A 16,172-nucleotide genomic window follows, 5' to 3' on the forward strand; every position below is an offset into this window, starting at 1 on the left:
CAAAATGAGAATGATGCTGATGTATGAATGCAATGCATAGTGCCATCCTCCAAGTCATCTGAACATCCACTGCACTGAGTTACGGCCTCTAAACTGATCACAACCATCTGAGGTACTGAGCAACCATAAATCCAACTCAGGAGTTCCGAAATAAATGGAACTGAAGGATATATCACCATCATCCCTGGGAAATCACTGAACTGATAACCACAAGACTCTCTGAACCAGCCCAGGGAATCCTGAAATAAACGGATCCCCACTGATAAATACCACGGACAGAACTCCGACGTCTCGAAAATAAATTCATAAATCCGACTTATAAATAGAACTGATCAATAACTGAACCATTAGTCACCATCAAAGTCACCATCAGGACATGCATCTGTAAGAATCAACCCTCCCCTCACAGGTGAATTCTAATCAGGTCATCCTAAGGCGGATAATGGTCTCGACAATCGGGCAAAGATACTCAACGGGTTTGCCCTTTCGGGTGTGTCGTTGCAGCTCTCTTAAGATCATCTAAACCAAAGATCCGGGAAAGAACGGTCACCGAAGTCACCAGCTCAGATGAGGTGACTCAACCAGAGTGGATACTCCACAAAGGAAGAGCTCCCTCAAAAGAACCTCGTCTGGCTTGTGGTATGTCACGTCGCCAAAAACATGTTGACCTAACATGAAAGGCAACATGAGACCACACTAATCCTAGGTGTATACTCGGGCCTGGGTTTTAGCCCCACTCAGAACACCCACCCCAAATCAGAGGAACCACCTGTACAGAAGACAGCACAATGATAGCATGATGCATGCAAACATATATGCAAATATATACAAAATAATAATCATAAATGCAATAAATAAAGCAGCACAAGCAACCAAAACTATCCTAGAGAGCGCTAGGAGTGACTCGCTTAGGGAAGATGGACCAGCAAGAGGTCAACTTCTATTTCCCCAGCAGAGTCGCCAGCTGTCGCAACGCGAAAAACAACCGGCGGGAAAAACAAACAAACAGAGCCGCCACCGTGCGTTATTTATCCCAAAAGAGGGAAAGGAAACGCTCGAAGTAAACCTGGAAAGGAAATGGTCTTATGACCGGAGATTACAAGGTACGGGAGTCGGTTACGCAAGGGGAAGGTATTAGCACCCCTCACGCCCGTCGTACTCGACGGGATCCACGCTCAGAAAGGAAAGAATAAGGTTGCTGAATAACTGCTCAAAGAATGCATGCACACTAGAATAAAACACAGATGGAAGAAGACGGAAGCGGACTCGGCAGGATGTCGCATCCTGGGCCTACGTAGTTTGTCAGAAACAAACATCAGAGTCGACGTAGTTCGGGGAAATGGGAACGGGCTCACTAGGATATCGCATCCCATGCCTACGTATCTCATCTGGAATGAGAATCAGAGCTACCGTAGTTCGGCTCACGCACGCCGAAACAAAACACACGCACAGACGCTGAGACGTCAAAACAAACACACACATGGAAACAGACTGCCAATGGCTGGTCTTACGTCCGACTCCAAACAACAAACACAAACAAGGAAACCGAATGCCAATCGCTGGACTTACATCAGACTCCAAGCACACAAACACCCACAGGAAACCGACCGCCAATCGCTGGACTTACGTCAGACTCCACACAAACAAACACAGGAAACCGACTGCCAATCGCTGGACTTACGTCAGACTCCAAGCAAACAAGAGGTTAACCGGACGCTGAGTCGTCAAAAGCAACAAAGAAGTTGAACAAACAAACTAATAGGGAGTCTGGTACTCGAGCCTGCTAGCTATCAAGCAAACACACACAAAAAAGGAAAAGGGTGCCCGGAGAGATCTCGCACGATCTCCTGCCTACGTACCTCATCTGGTATGAGGATCAGGGCAACGTAGTTCCCCTTAACAGGGGAGAAACTTTCTCCTAAACCAGAGACCGGGAAATAACAAACTAATAGGGAGACTGACTCGAGCCTAAAAGTTGTCATGCAATCCACAATAGTCCTAGGTTGAGGTATCTAAAACAAAATCTAACTCGCACAGGCAGCAAGTCAACAACACAACAAGTAAGCAAATGGGTGAACAGGTATCACGCACTACATGCAAACAAGAAGGCTCACACAACATGGCTGGGCTTTAGTCAAGGGGTCAAATCAACCTCGACAAACAAGCCAACTGGAAAGGGGTGTTGTTTGCTCTTAACCCTAACATTGAGAGCTAGGGTGAAGCAGATGAAATGGGAAGTGAGGGTAAAACCTCACAGCTCTTATCCCTGACCTGGGAGAGCTTCAGACAATGAAAGTGTGGGAGTCCAGAATGTGGGACTCTACTCCACATGACTGACACAACAAGATTTTGGGTTCTTATTCAAAGTGCATCAACACATGGTGTGAGCAGGATGAATGACACAACTGAATAGCAGGGGATGGATTGCACATCCCTTCTATCTGCCAATGCCTCTTCACTTAGGAGGTCTTTATATGTATAGGGCACAAAGATAAACAAGCACAAACATTGCCTCTTAAGGAGGGCTTCAGACAGGTGCCTGCCAAAGTAACATGACAGGTCTTCCAGACTACATGAAGTTAGGGGTCATTACCTAATTGGTATGCCAACCACAAGCAAAGCAAAGCAGAGTTCAAATGAACTTAAAGCAACTTAGGTACATGTGTAAACAACTAAACAAATCAGTACAGTGTTCAGACAAACAGACAACAGTCAATATCAAACCGACAATCCCAATGTACAACAAATAAACCATAAGGCAAACTCAAGTGAGTTATCATCAACCTACAAAACAGAAAATGTTAGCAATCAATAGCAAATATCAACATTTAAATGATGAAGTATCATCAACCATGGAGATTAAGTGCTTGGTCCTGAAATTCAAACCTCACATGTAAGTCCAAACCACTAGGTCAAAGCCTAGGGTCAAAGGTGAAGAAAAAATTCAAAACAGGAGCTGAAATTCAACATAATGCAACTTAAAACACATATTAACATGTCCTAAAAAGGACCAAGTCAAAATCATCAAGCAAGGCCATGTAATAAGCAAGAGAAGTCAAAGACAATTTCAAGGCTCACAAATGGACATTGAGAATGAAAATTCCAAATCAAAACAGAAATGATTCAAATAATTCTGGAAAAAATCATGAGCATCCAACACATCCAACATGATCATCATACAAAACATCAGAATCAACAGAAGTCATTTGATATGGAAATGAAATTGCACAAGTTGATCAACCAAATGTGTGACACAAATTGTCACACCTTGCTAACATGTACATAAAACAGAAATGGAGCATGGGAAAAATGTCAAACCAAAACCAAAATGTCAATTATCATGTCAAGAATCATCATGCAAAATTTGGTAGCAATTGGATCAATATCAAGCATTTCACAATAGAAAGAGTAAGGCAAGATCACATATGCATACATGTTCACATAATCCAACACAATTCAAAATCCAGGAAGTGTAAAATCATGAAATCAACATCATAAAATTCTATACAAACATAGGATCATTTTGCAAAAAGAATGGGATTAATTGGATGATTTTTCAATTAGTTATGGATTTTTAAAGTTTGGGAAAAAAATGAACTCAAATGATCATAGCATGTATTAAATTGGAGGGAAAATGGAAAATGGAGAAGAATTTGAAAAAATGGCGCATGCTGGATTCGAAGCGTGTTCACATATTAAAGGAAGCGCTAAGTGAAAATAAAGTCCAAAAACGCTGGAAGCAGGAATCGAAGTGAGAACCAACGGATTAAACCAGGCCTGGGCGTGTTTTCCATCAAGAACCCTAGCGAACCAGGTTGGACGCTAAGCCGTCACTAAACGGACGCTACTATGAAGATCTTCATCTTCTTCATGAAGATGATGATGAACAGCATGAAGTTCATCAATATTTTTCCAGAATTTCTCAGATTTTTACAAATTATATATCGTTGGAAAGCTCTTTCAATGTAGAATTCAAATATCATATTATCTAAGCCTAAATCTCCATGGATTTTCTGAATCGAAGCAAAGAAGTTTCTAGATCTAAACTTGAAATCATCATATCTCACTCAATTTTCATCCAAATTCCACAAAATTTATATCAGAATTCTCACCACAACAAGATCTACAAGATTATGTACATAAAACAGAGAATTAAGGTGATCGAAAATGTGACCTCTTGAAGATCAACTTCTGGAAATGCACGATCCAAGGCTTGGCAAGCTTCAAATATACTCCAGAACACTTGTAATGAAGTTTGATGATTGAATGGAGGCTTGAAACTGTGTAGATCTAGCTCAATTTGCATTTGCCATTCTTGAGTTCTTGAACTTGCACACTTGATTTCCACACGAATTCAACAATCCAAAGCTTGATCTGCACTATATCAAAGCCATAGAACAAGAATGTGGAAGAATATTGCAATGTTATGTGAAAAAAATTTGAATTATGCTTGAGAGAAAATTTTGGAGGCAAAAATTTCTTAGATCTAGAAATGGTGAAATGATCAAGTTAATCTCAAATTCTGTTAGGGTTTCTATTTATATGATGTCCTAATCTCAATTTAATTAAAAGTTAATCATGTTTAGTTGAAATTAATGAAAATAAGGTGTTATGACCAAAACTTGAAAATTGCATGGTGCATGTAGTAAACCCACGTGAACAGTGCCATGTGCTTGATCAAAGTCACTCAAAATCATTTTTTAAACACATCGGCAATGGTAGAAAGTTCCCATGATGCACCATTTTTGAACTTTCAAATTTCCCTCCAAAATTGACTTGAAATAGCAAGTGATCATATGTTCAAATTTCATGCAATGTGATGGATGTTTTGGAAACTTCATGTCATGAGAAGAAAAATGCAAGAAGAGCCACTCAAATTGGAGTTGTGAATCAAAAGTTATGGCCATTTGAAGTTCCATGTACACTTGGCAATGATTTGACCATATCTCTTCAACCATTCATCATAAATTCATGATCTTGGACTTTTTGGAAATGGGAGAGAGAGAGATCTTAAACTTTCATGTTGGACAAAATTTCATTTGAAGCTTCTTTGATGATGCAAGATCAAGTTGAATTTGAATCAAAAACTTTCCATTTTGGGAAACTTTCAATTACAGGTCACTTTCCATTTTGGGAAACTTTCAATTACAGGTCACTTTCCATTTTTGGAAAGTTTTGATCTTGCCTCAAATTCTTCAAGATATGCATTTGACATGATTAATAAGCCTCTTTTGAACATGAATGAGATGTTGAAACTCATTTCTCCACCTCCTAGCCCTCAGTTGACTTTCTGTTGACTTTCTGGTTGACAGATGACTTGAACATGCTCAGATGACTTTGAGCCTCAACCACTTGATGAAATGGCTCCAAAATGAACCCCTAGCTTATACAAGCTTAATAAAATCATATGATGATCTCCTTCTCAAGCAAATAAACCCCATCTCCTTGAGGATCCCTGACTGGTAGAATGCAACTGATTAGGGTTGACCAGAGGTCAAAAACCCTAATCCCAAAGAATCTGAGCATGAACAAGGAGCCTTTGAGGATGACATAACCATGATGATGATGATGTACCCTTGCCAATAATATAATGATCAAACTCCTTGAAAGACCAAGAAACCCTAATTGAAGCACAAACCTCAGATGATTAGTGATCAATTTATGAGACCCTCAGGCTTGCATCTCTTAACCTCTCCATCTTCTAAGAAAGACTTAGGAGGATGACTTGTTTATTTACACATGATATGCAACATGCAAATGCCTAATGCCCTAAAAAATGAAATGCAATATGCTAAGCTAGTCCCAAGAGAGGAGGGCAAATTTTGAGGTGTTACAAGATGTTGTTGATTTCTCAGATGCTATGCAGGTGAAAAAGTACTCTTGACCTCTTAAATATGAAATTGTATGAGTTAAGAAATACTCTTGATTTCCTAATCAAAAATGAAAATTATTTAAGAAATACTCTTGATTTCTTAATCATGAGAATGCAAATTATTTAAGAAATACTCTTGATTTCTTAACCATGAGAATGCAAATGAGTATGAGTAAAAAATACTCTTGATTTCTTAATCATAGTTGTAAATGAAATGTATATGAGTTAAGAAATACCCTTGATTTCTTAATCATGAATGTAAATGAATTGAGAAATACTCTTGATTTCTTAAATGATATGCAAATGAATTAAGAAATACTCTTGATTCCTTAATCATGAATGTAAATGAGAAATTCTATTGACTTCTCAGATGACATGCAGATGAGTTAAAAAATACTCTCGATTCCTTAATCATGAATGTAAATGAGAAATGCTCTTGATTTCTCATATGACATACAGTTGAGTTAAGAAATACTCTTGATTCCTTAATCATGAATGTAAATGAGAAATGCTCTTGATTTCTCATATGACATGCAGATGAGTTAAGAAATACTCTTGATTCCTTAATCATGAATGTAAATGAGAAATGCTTTTGATTTCTCATATGACATGCAGATGAGTTAAGAAATACTCTTGATTCCTTAATCATGAATGTAAATGAGAAATGCTCTTGATTTCTCATATGACATGCAAATGACTGGGGATGAGAGAATCATGTCCAGTTGCTCTTGACTGACATTAGGTCTCTGGGATGGATTTGTTATAAGGTAACATGCTCGACTGGTCTTCAGACGTTCTTCGTTGAAGGCAGACACTCCTGGGGAAATAAATGATCATATTCAGCTGCTTTTAGCTAAAGATGTCATACTCAGCAACTCTTGGCTGAAACTGATGCATTCAACGACTCTTGGTTGAAGAAAAAATTGTAAAATAAAATAGTGTTCAACTGTTTTTTTGCCGAAAGCATTGCATTCAACTATTCATGGTTGAAGCAAAACTGGGAGATAAAAATAGTGTTCAGCGGCTTTTGGCTGAAACTACTGCATTCAACTATTCATGGTTGAAGCAAAACTGGGAGATAAAAATAGTGTTCAGCTGCTTTTGGCTGAAACTACTGCATAAAATAAAATGGTGTCCAGCTGCTCTTGGCTGAAACTAAAGCATTCAACTGCCTTTGGTTGAAGTAAACTGTTGGAAAATAAAATAGTATTTGGCTGCTCTTGGCTGAAACTAATGCATTCAACTGCTCTTGGTTGATGCAAATTGCTGGGAAATAAACAAAATGGTTCCTTTAGGGAATAACCGCATGTTCAGCTGCTCTTGGCTGACAGAAGACTCTTTTGGGGAATGAGAAGGTCCCAGAGACCTGCTGGGGATGAAAAGTTAACGATATTCAAAAGGATTAACCTTACTCTCAATTATCGAACTGACAGGTCCAACCTAATGCTCCATCGCATAGTAGATCAACATGGAACACTAACTCTTCCGAGGATTGATTGAAGAAACCTGTTGGGGAAAACAAGAGACTCTCTGGGAAATAAACACACAAGAGGCTCGCTGGAGATATACTGAGGAACATTCAGTAAAGCTTGTTTGTTTATTGAACTCTCGTCCATTAGACTCATTGGGGAGATTTCTAACTTATGAAGAGATGCCCATCTTAGACAGCTACTTCAAAGAGACTTGCTGGAGATAAAATTATTAGGGATCCCTTGCTTAAGGAATCCTGCTGGTATGAAACTCGCTTGGGGAGTTTATGAAATTTTGCTGGAGAAAAAACAATGTTGGAGAAACTCTGTGGGAAGTCATCTACTGGGGAAAACAAGCAGAAATTCCGTTGACACCAGATTTCCAATGGGAGAACATCAATCACCTTGTTGGGGAATAAACTCGCCTTGAGAATAATTACTTAAAATGATTGACTTCTGTAAGTGTTTACTGAAGAAAAGAATTGTTCTACTTTTAAGAAACAACTCTTGCATCTTGGTCTGCTGAGGATTACACTGAACTTCTTTGTTGACGAACCCAACTGAGGTTTATGCATGATATTTTTGTGTACATGATATGCAAAATGAATGTGAATGCATGAATATATTAGTTTATGCATTTTGTAGGTATCAAGCTTTGATTCCCCGACACCTTGTCTTGAATAGCACTGACACCATGAAATAATTTTTTTGTTGCAAAAATAACTCTGATTTCAGCTTTTCCGCCAAGCGGGCTTCAATGAGGACTTCTTGCTTCTGGAAGAAAATCCATTTCAAACTTGCTTTAGATTACAATGATCTAGGAAATGTCCCACGTCTTGTGAACCAGATGCATTATTGTAAACCAACAAAAATTCCTTTTATACTTTCAAAATCAAAACAAATTAAAGTTTTCAAAAGCTTTGTCGTTTCCACTATTTTAATGTTTTTATCTTATCAAAAATAAAAAGCGACATTAAGCAGAAAAATAAAAATAATTGGTAAAGCAATGTTCAACTGAACAATTTTATTTGATGAGAAGAATAACTCATACATGGGGTTCATGAAGATGTAAACCCCTCTAAGGGGAGATTACAGAGAAAGAAAGCAAGTAAATGGCAACAAAAATTTAACTGATTTTCCAACGAAATACAACTTTGCTACTTCATTACTTTGCTTCTGGAGATGGTAATTGGACTGTTTTCTTCCATCTGAGCTTTGTTGTAGTGTTGTCTTGTGTCGCTGCAGTATTATGCCTTTGGATATTCCCTAACTTTTGCGCAAACTTCTCCTTAAGAGTTTCAGTTCACCGGGAGATTTTACCTTTTTTTCTTAAGCCGCCCTTTCGGGTTTTCGACTTACCGGGCTTAATTTTTTTGTTTATCCCTCATTTTTGCCTGAGTCGCCCTTTCGGGTTTTCAACTCACCGGGATTCTCATTTTTTTGCTTAAGTCGCCCTTTCGGGTTTTCAACTTAGCGAGCTTTTATTATCCATCTCTTTTTCTTAGGCATAATACTTTCTGACTGCATCAGAATTGACGGGGTGTGTCAACTCTTCTCCGTCCATGTTCGTGAGAACTAAAGCTCCACTAGAGAAAGCTTTCTTCACCACAAATGGTCCTTCGTAGTTTGGAATCCACTTGCCACGTGAATCCTTCTAGAGGGAGATTATCTTTTTCAAAACTAGTTCACCTACATTAAACTCTCGAGGTCGGACCTTCTTGTCAAATGCCCGCTTGAGTCTCCTCTGATATAACTGACCATGACACAATGTTGTCATCCTCTTTTCTTCGATTAGATTGAGCTGGTCAAACCTAGTTTGAATCCATTCTGCTTCTTCTAATTTTGTCTCCTTCAAGACTCTCAATGATGGGATCTCAGCCTCTATTGGTAGCACAACCTCCATTCCATAGACTAGCGAGAAAGGGGTTGCCCCTGTTGAAGTGCGAACAGCTGTTCGATATCCGTGCAAAGCAAAGGGTAGCATCTCGTGCTAATCTTTATAAGTTTCACCATCTTCTGAATGATCTTCTTAATATTCTTGTTAGCTGCCTCTACAGCTCCGTTCATCTTTGGCCTATAAGGTGACGAGTTATGATGTTCAATCTTGAAATTCTCGCACAACTCCTTCATCATCTTATTATTCAGATTTGATCCATTATCAGTGATAATCTTACTAGGAGTTCCGTAGCGACAAATTATCTCTTTCTTGATAAATCGAGTGACGACTTGCTTTTTCACATTTGCATAAGAAGCTGCTTCTACCCACTTAGTGAAGTAGTCAATGGCAACCAGAATGAACCGATGTCCATTTGCAGCTTTAGGCTCAATCATACCAATCATGTCTATGCCCCAAATTGAGAATGGCCATGGAGCTGATAAAACATTCAGAGGAGTAGGTGGCACGTGCACCTTGTCAGCATAAATTTGGCACTTGTGGCATTTCCTGGCATAGTGGTAACAATTTGTTTCCATTGTCAACCAATAGTAACCAGCTCTAAGGATTTTCTTTGCCATTGCATGTCCGTTTGCATGAATGCCGAAAGAACCTTCGTGGATTTCTTTGATGAGTAGGTTGGCTTCGTGTCTATCCACGCATCTGAGCAGAACTAAATCAAAATTTCTTTTATATAAAACACCACCACTTAGGAAGAAATTGCCTGATAACTTTCTTAAGGTCTTTTTGTCTGTGATGGAAACATCATTTGGATATTCGTGCTTCTCAAGATATCGTTTGATGTCATAAAACCAAGGCTTGCCATTTGTTTCTGCTTCAATTGCCAAGCAATATGCTGGCTCGTCTAGACGTTGAATTGTAATAGCAGGTGACTCGTTAGCCCACTTGACCTTCAACATAGATGACAGAGTAGCCAAGGCATCGACTAGCTGATTCTCCTCCCTAGAAATATGATGGAAATTAATCTCATCAAAGTAGGGGATTAGCTTCATGACATGCTCTCGGTATGGGATCAAATTGGGATGGTGGGTCTCCTAATCTCCTTTGATTTGATAGATGACAAGTGTTGAGTCCCCATACACTTCAAGAATCTTGATTCGTAGGTCAATAGCTGCTTCAATTTCCAAGATACATGCTTCATACTCCGCCATGTTATTGGTGCATTGTAAACATAACCTTGCTGTGAAGGGAAGATGAAAGTCCGTTGGAGAAGTTATAACAACCCCAATTCCGTTACCCAATGCATTTGAGGCACCATCGAACACGAGCGTCCACCGCGATCCTGGTTCGGGTCCTTCTTCCGGGCCTGGAATCTCATAGTCTCTTATGTACATGACATCTTCATCTGGGAAGTCAATTCTCATTGATTGATAGTCCTCCACTGGCTGGTGCGCAAGGTACTCTGATAACACACTACCCTTAATGGCCTTCTGAGTTACATATTGAATGTCATATTCTAATAACAACATTTGCCAGCGAGCGATTCTACAAGTTAATCCAGGTTTCTCGAAAATGTACTTGATGGGATCCATCTTGGATATTAGCATTGTTGTATGACAAATCATATATTGTCTCAGACGATGAGCAACCCATGCTAATGCACAACAAGTCTTTTCTAGCATGGAGTACATGATTTCACATTCTGTAAACTTCTTGCTCAAGTAGTATGATAACATGAAATAGTATCACATTCTAGGCCTCAATTTAATTGAATTATATTATTATTTACTTTAATTTATTTCATTTTATCAGATATTACGCGGTATTTTCTTTCTATTTATCTCAGGTAGTTTATTTGAAGCACAAGTAAAAAAGGGAAGAAAAGGAGGTGCAGAAAGAAGTTTTTGGAAACAAATATCAAAAGCCAAAGCCCAGCCCAAAAGGCACAGGCGCTGTGCCTGTGACGAGCGTCACAGAGGCTGTGACGAGCGCCACGCCTAGCACACTCCTGTGACGAGCGTCACACATGGTGTGACGGACGTCACACCATTCCCCTATACTTTTGGCACCAGGAACGCAACAGACCACGTTGAAGCTACTTTCACGCTTGACCCTTTTACAACGTAATGGCTATATTTACGGAAAACCCTTGGAAGCGGTTGCAATAAGTATCAGTATAAATAGAGCTTTTTGGAAAGCTCTCGGGACGACACTTTTTTCAGCTTTCGCTTTTTCGCATTTTTCTTTTTCCAGCAGCTTAAGCATATTTTTACAGTACTACTTTTACAATTTTTATATTGTTTCTTTTGCAATTCTATTTCCCTTTTTAGCATTTAGTTAATTCTTTTTCGCACAATAGTTTCTACACCGGAAACTATTGTGTACCTTTTACCGGATCTAACCTTACGTTAGAATCTAGTTTTTTATTCCTTCGCTTTTATTTTCCTGCCTGATTGAAGAAGTCAAGAACAGATCCAACCGACCTGTGGTGGAGTGTTCAAGACTGCTATTTAATTTCTCAGGTTCTTTAATTATTGTTTGAATTTATATATGCCCTGTTTTACTGTTTATTTATATTATTTGCCTGAGATGAATCTGTTTATGCATGATATTTATTTAAGTCTGTTTAGTATGTCTGGCTAAATTATTTAGGTATCGGTATGTAGAGTAAGCGAAATGAAGGAATCAAAACTAAGTTGGTTTAATTAAGTTTAAAATTAAAATCACTCTTTTTACGGTCTCAATTTACAGGTTTAATAACAAAGTTTTTGTACGAAAGTAAAAGACATAAAGAAGTTAAAATCAATAGAGCGAGAGTTTGAGGTTTTGACTGGACAGTGTAAATTGGACATTAATTCTAGATCAGGGCGAGAGCAATTTTTAGAGTTAATTAAATTCTAATCTTTTTCAAAAAGTATTTTTAAAGATTGAATGTGAGGACGAGAGTTAAGCATTTGAATTTAATTATATAACCTAAGTCAACAGAGCAAGAGTTTGAGATAAGGGTGTTTAAACGATTAGTGTTTTCTTAAAAAGAGTTTCTACGGATTCTATTGTTTTCAAAAAGTGGTTTTTGACTTAACTATAAGTGACAGCTACGTTAATATAAAATCATAGTTTATTCAACAGAGCGAGAGTTTGAGATAAAACTTTTAATCAATAGCGTCAACTGAAAAGATTTATTTTAAAACCAAGAAACCAATAAAGAATTGATTCCCTAATTACGACGAACTGCATACCGATATCCGCTTATTAGATATTTATTTTAGATCTTATTTTAGTTTTAGCTTTTCCCCCAAACAATCAAAGTATTACCTGCCTTAGCTTTACGAAGTAACCTTAGAAAACGGTATATCGATTCATAAGTCCCTGTGGGATCAATATCTTTTAAAACTACGCGATAGAACTGTGCACTTGCAGTTTGTACCCCAATTCGACTCATAAAGTCGCGATCAAGTTTTTGGCGCCGTTGCCGGGGACTTTTATTTAGTCGATATCGTAACTCTTCTGTTACGCTGTAGAGACTAAGGCTTTTCTTTTCTCTTTTCTTTCTTTCGTTGATTTGTATGCCACGCACTCGCTCACAAGGCGAGCCATTCTACTTACGAATCAACGATATCGAACTATATCTCCGAGTCTTACGACGAATTCGGGAATATCGTGCTGCAAACAATCTCCCTCCTGTTGAACTCCCTGATTTCAAAAATATTTTCCCTTCGATACCCGAGATGGCATAACCAGCTCGTGCTCTTCGCGATTACGCCGCTCCATCGCAAGATGAACCGCATTCAAGTATTGCTCCACCCGCAATCGAAGCAAACAACTTTGAACTCAAACCTTCACTGTTGCAGGCAGTGCAACAGAACCAATTCTCTGGAAATCCTACCGAGGATCCTAACCTTCATTTATCCGTATTTGTCCAATACGCTGATACTGTTAAAGATAATGGTGTCACTCCAGAGGCAATTCGACTTCGTCTTTTTCCTTTCTCATTAAGAGATAGCGCTAGAAGATGGCTTCAATCTCTTCCTTCCAACTCAGTCACCACATGGAACGAGTTGAAGAAAGTTTTTCTTGCTCGATATTTTCCGCCAAGCAAAACAGCTATGTTAAGAGCCCAGATAAATGGATTTAAATAGAAAGATAACGAATCTCTTTTCGAAGCATGGGAAAGATACAAAGACATGATGAGACTTTGTCCACACCATGGTTTAGAAGACTGGTTAGTAATTCATACATTCTATAATGGTCTCTTATACAACACGAGGTTAACAATAGATGCCACCGCAGGTGGTGCACTAATGAACAAACCTTATGCTGACGCTTACCAACTTATCGAAAGCATGGCTCAAAACCACTATCAGTGGGGAAGCGAACGAACAATGGTGGAAAAACCTCAAACGAAAACTGGCATGTACGAGATAAGTAACCTTGATCATGTTAATGCAAAAGTGGATGCTCTGGTCCAGAAAATTGAAAGTTTAAATGTATCACCTCCAGCCACCGTAGTTGCCATAACTCAGAATTGCGAAGTCTGTGGAATCCAAGGTCACACTCCTGCAGATTGTCAACTCCTAACAGGAATCCAAGCGGAGCAAGTAAATTATGCTCAAGGAAGCCCCTACTCGCACACCTATAACTCAAATTGGAAGAATCATCCCAATTTTTCATATAAGAGTAATAATGCTTTATCCGCACCTAGACAATCTCCAAATCAAGCCCCAGCTATACCTCCGGGATATCAGAAGCCGACCCCATCTACATCTAACAATAACACCCCTAGGAAATCCAACTTGGAAATCATGATGGAAAACTTTATAGCTTCTCAACAGCAAACCAATAAAGATTTCTTAAACCAGAATGTACACACTGGCGAACAAATTAAACAACTAGCAAGTAAAGTAGATGCCCTGGCTACTCATAACAAAATGCTGGAAACGCAAATTTCACAAGTAGCTCAACAACAAGCGCCTACTGCTGCCCCAACTGGTACATTTCCTGGCCAACCCCAACCTAACCCAAGAAGCCACGCTCATGCAATTATACTGAGAAGTGGAACGGAAATGGAAGGACCGTCTGACCCAAGGATGGAAAACCAAAACTCTAAAAAGTCAACTGAGAAGGAAAGTGAACCTAAGGAAAAGGAAGAGAGTAATAAGGAAACCGTAGAAAAGAAGGAACCTTATGTACCTCCACCACCCTATAAACCACCTATCCCTTACCCTCAAAGGCTTATTAAAACCAAAGATGCGGGCCAATTTAAAAAATTTGTTGACCTACTAAAATAATTAAACGTCACAATTCCGTTTACAGAAGCTATTACGCAGATGCCCTCATATGCCAAGTTTTTAAAAGAAATTCTTTCTAATAAAAGTGAACTTGAAGATAGCGAAACCGTTACACTCACCGCTGAATGTAGCGCTATAATACAAAATATGCCTCCTAAACTTAAAGACCCAGGTAGTTTCTCTATACCCTGTCACATAGGAAAATTTGTCATTGACAAAGCCTTATGCGATTTAGGAGCCGGTATTAGTGTTATGCCTTTATCCATATGCAAGAGACTTGAAATGGGAGAATTAAGACCAACTAAAATGTCTGTGCAACTAGCAGATCGTTCCGTCAAATATCCTGTAGGAATTCTTAAAAACGTTCCAGTGCGCATAGGTCAATTCTACATTCCAACCGACTTTATAATTATGGATATTAGAGAAGATGAAGTTACACCCATTATACTGGGAAGACCATTCTTAGCAACTGCCGGTGCGATCATAGATGTAAAACGAGGACGACTCACTTTCGAAGTAGGAGAAGAGAAAATTGAGTTCATTCTTTCCCAATTTTTGAAAGCACCTGCAATAGAAGATACATGTTACTTCATGGATATCATCGATGAATGCATAAAAGAAACGGAGTTAGAAAAAGGCAAATCATCTGACTATCTTGTAGAAGACAAACTTAACCAATGTTTAGCAATAACACCGGACCCTACGCAATGCCTTAAGAAACCAACCTTAGACCTGAAAACACTTCCCAAGAATCTGAGATATGAATTCCTAGACTTAGAGCTTGAACGACCAGTGATAGTTAATGCTGACCTAGGAAGACTCGAAACAGAAAAACTCCTGCATATCTTAAGAAAATATCCAACCGCACTAGGTTACAACATCACCGATCTTAAAGGAATAAGTCCCTCTATTTGTATGCACCGCATCATGCTAGAAGAAGACTATAAAACTTCTAGGGAACACCAGAGGAGACTAAACCCGATCCTGAGTGAGGTAGTGAAGAAGGAAATAACCAAGTTATTAGAGGCAGGTATCATATATCCTATATCTGATAGCAAATGGGTTAGTCCTGTACACGTAGTACCAAAGAAAGGAGGTGTAACAGTCATTGAAAATGAAAAAGGAGAAACTATAACCAAACGAATCGAATCGGGATGGAGAATGTGCATTGACTATAGGAAACTAAACAAAGCAACCCGAAAAGATCATTTCCCTTTACGATTCATTGACCAGATGTTAGAACGATTAGCAAAACATTCACATTTCTGCTATCTAGACGGTTACTCAGGTTTCTTTCAAATACCAATTCATCCTGATGACCAAGAAAAGACAACGTTCACGTGCCCTTTTGGTACCTTTGCTTATAGACGAATGCCGTTTGGCTTGTGTAATGCTCCTGCAACTTTCCAAAGGTGCATGATGGCAATATTCGCCGATTTTCTAGAAAACATCATGGAAGTATTTATGGATGACTTTTCCGTATGCGGACAAAGCTTTGAAGAATGCCTTGAAAACCTAGAGAGAGTTCTAGAGCGATGTGTAAAAGTAAACCTAGTACTTAATTGGGAAAAATGTCACTTTATGGTACAAGAAGGAATTGTTTTAGGACACATCATCTCGAACAGAGGAATTGAAGTAGACAAAGCTAA

General features: G+C 38.8%; 1 non-coding gene across 1 annotated transcript; it reads right to left on the reverse strand.

Annotated features, from left to right (window-relative positions):
- Window positions 1–13,341: 13,341 nt before the first annotated feature.
- Window positions 13,342–13,448, reverse strand: LOC127133433 (small nucleolar RNA R71). Its single transcript, XR_007807410.1, has one exon. It is a non-coding gene; the product is annotated as a small nucleolar RNA R71 (small nucleolar RNA).
- Between the last annotated feature and the right edge of the window lie 2,724 nt (window positions 13,449–16,172).

This window comes from Lathyrus oleraceus, chromosome 3 (assembly GCF_024323335.1).
Source record: "Lathyrus oleraceus cultivar Zhongwan6 chromosome 3, CAAS_Psat_ZW6_1.0, whole genome shotgun sequence".
Lineage (NCBI taxonomy): Eukaryota > Viridiplantae > Streptophyta > Magnoliopsida > Fabales > Fabaceae > Lathyrus > Lathyrus oleraceus.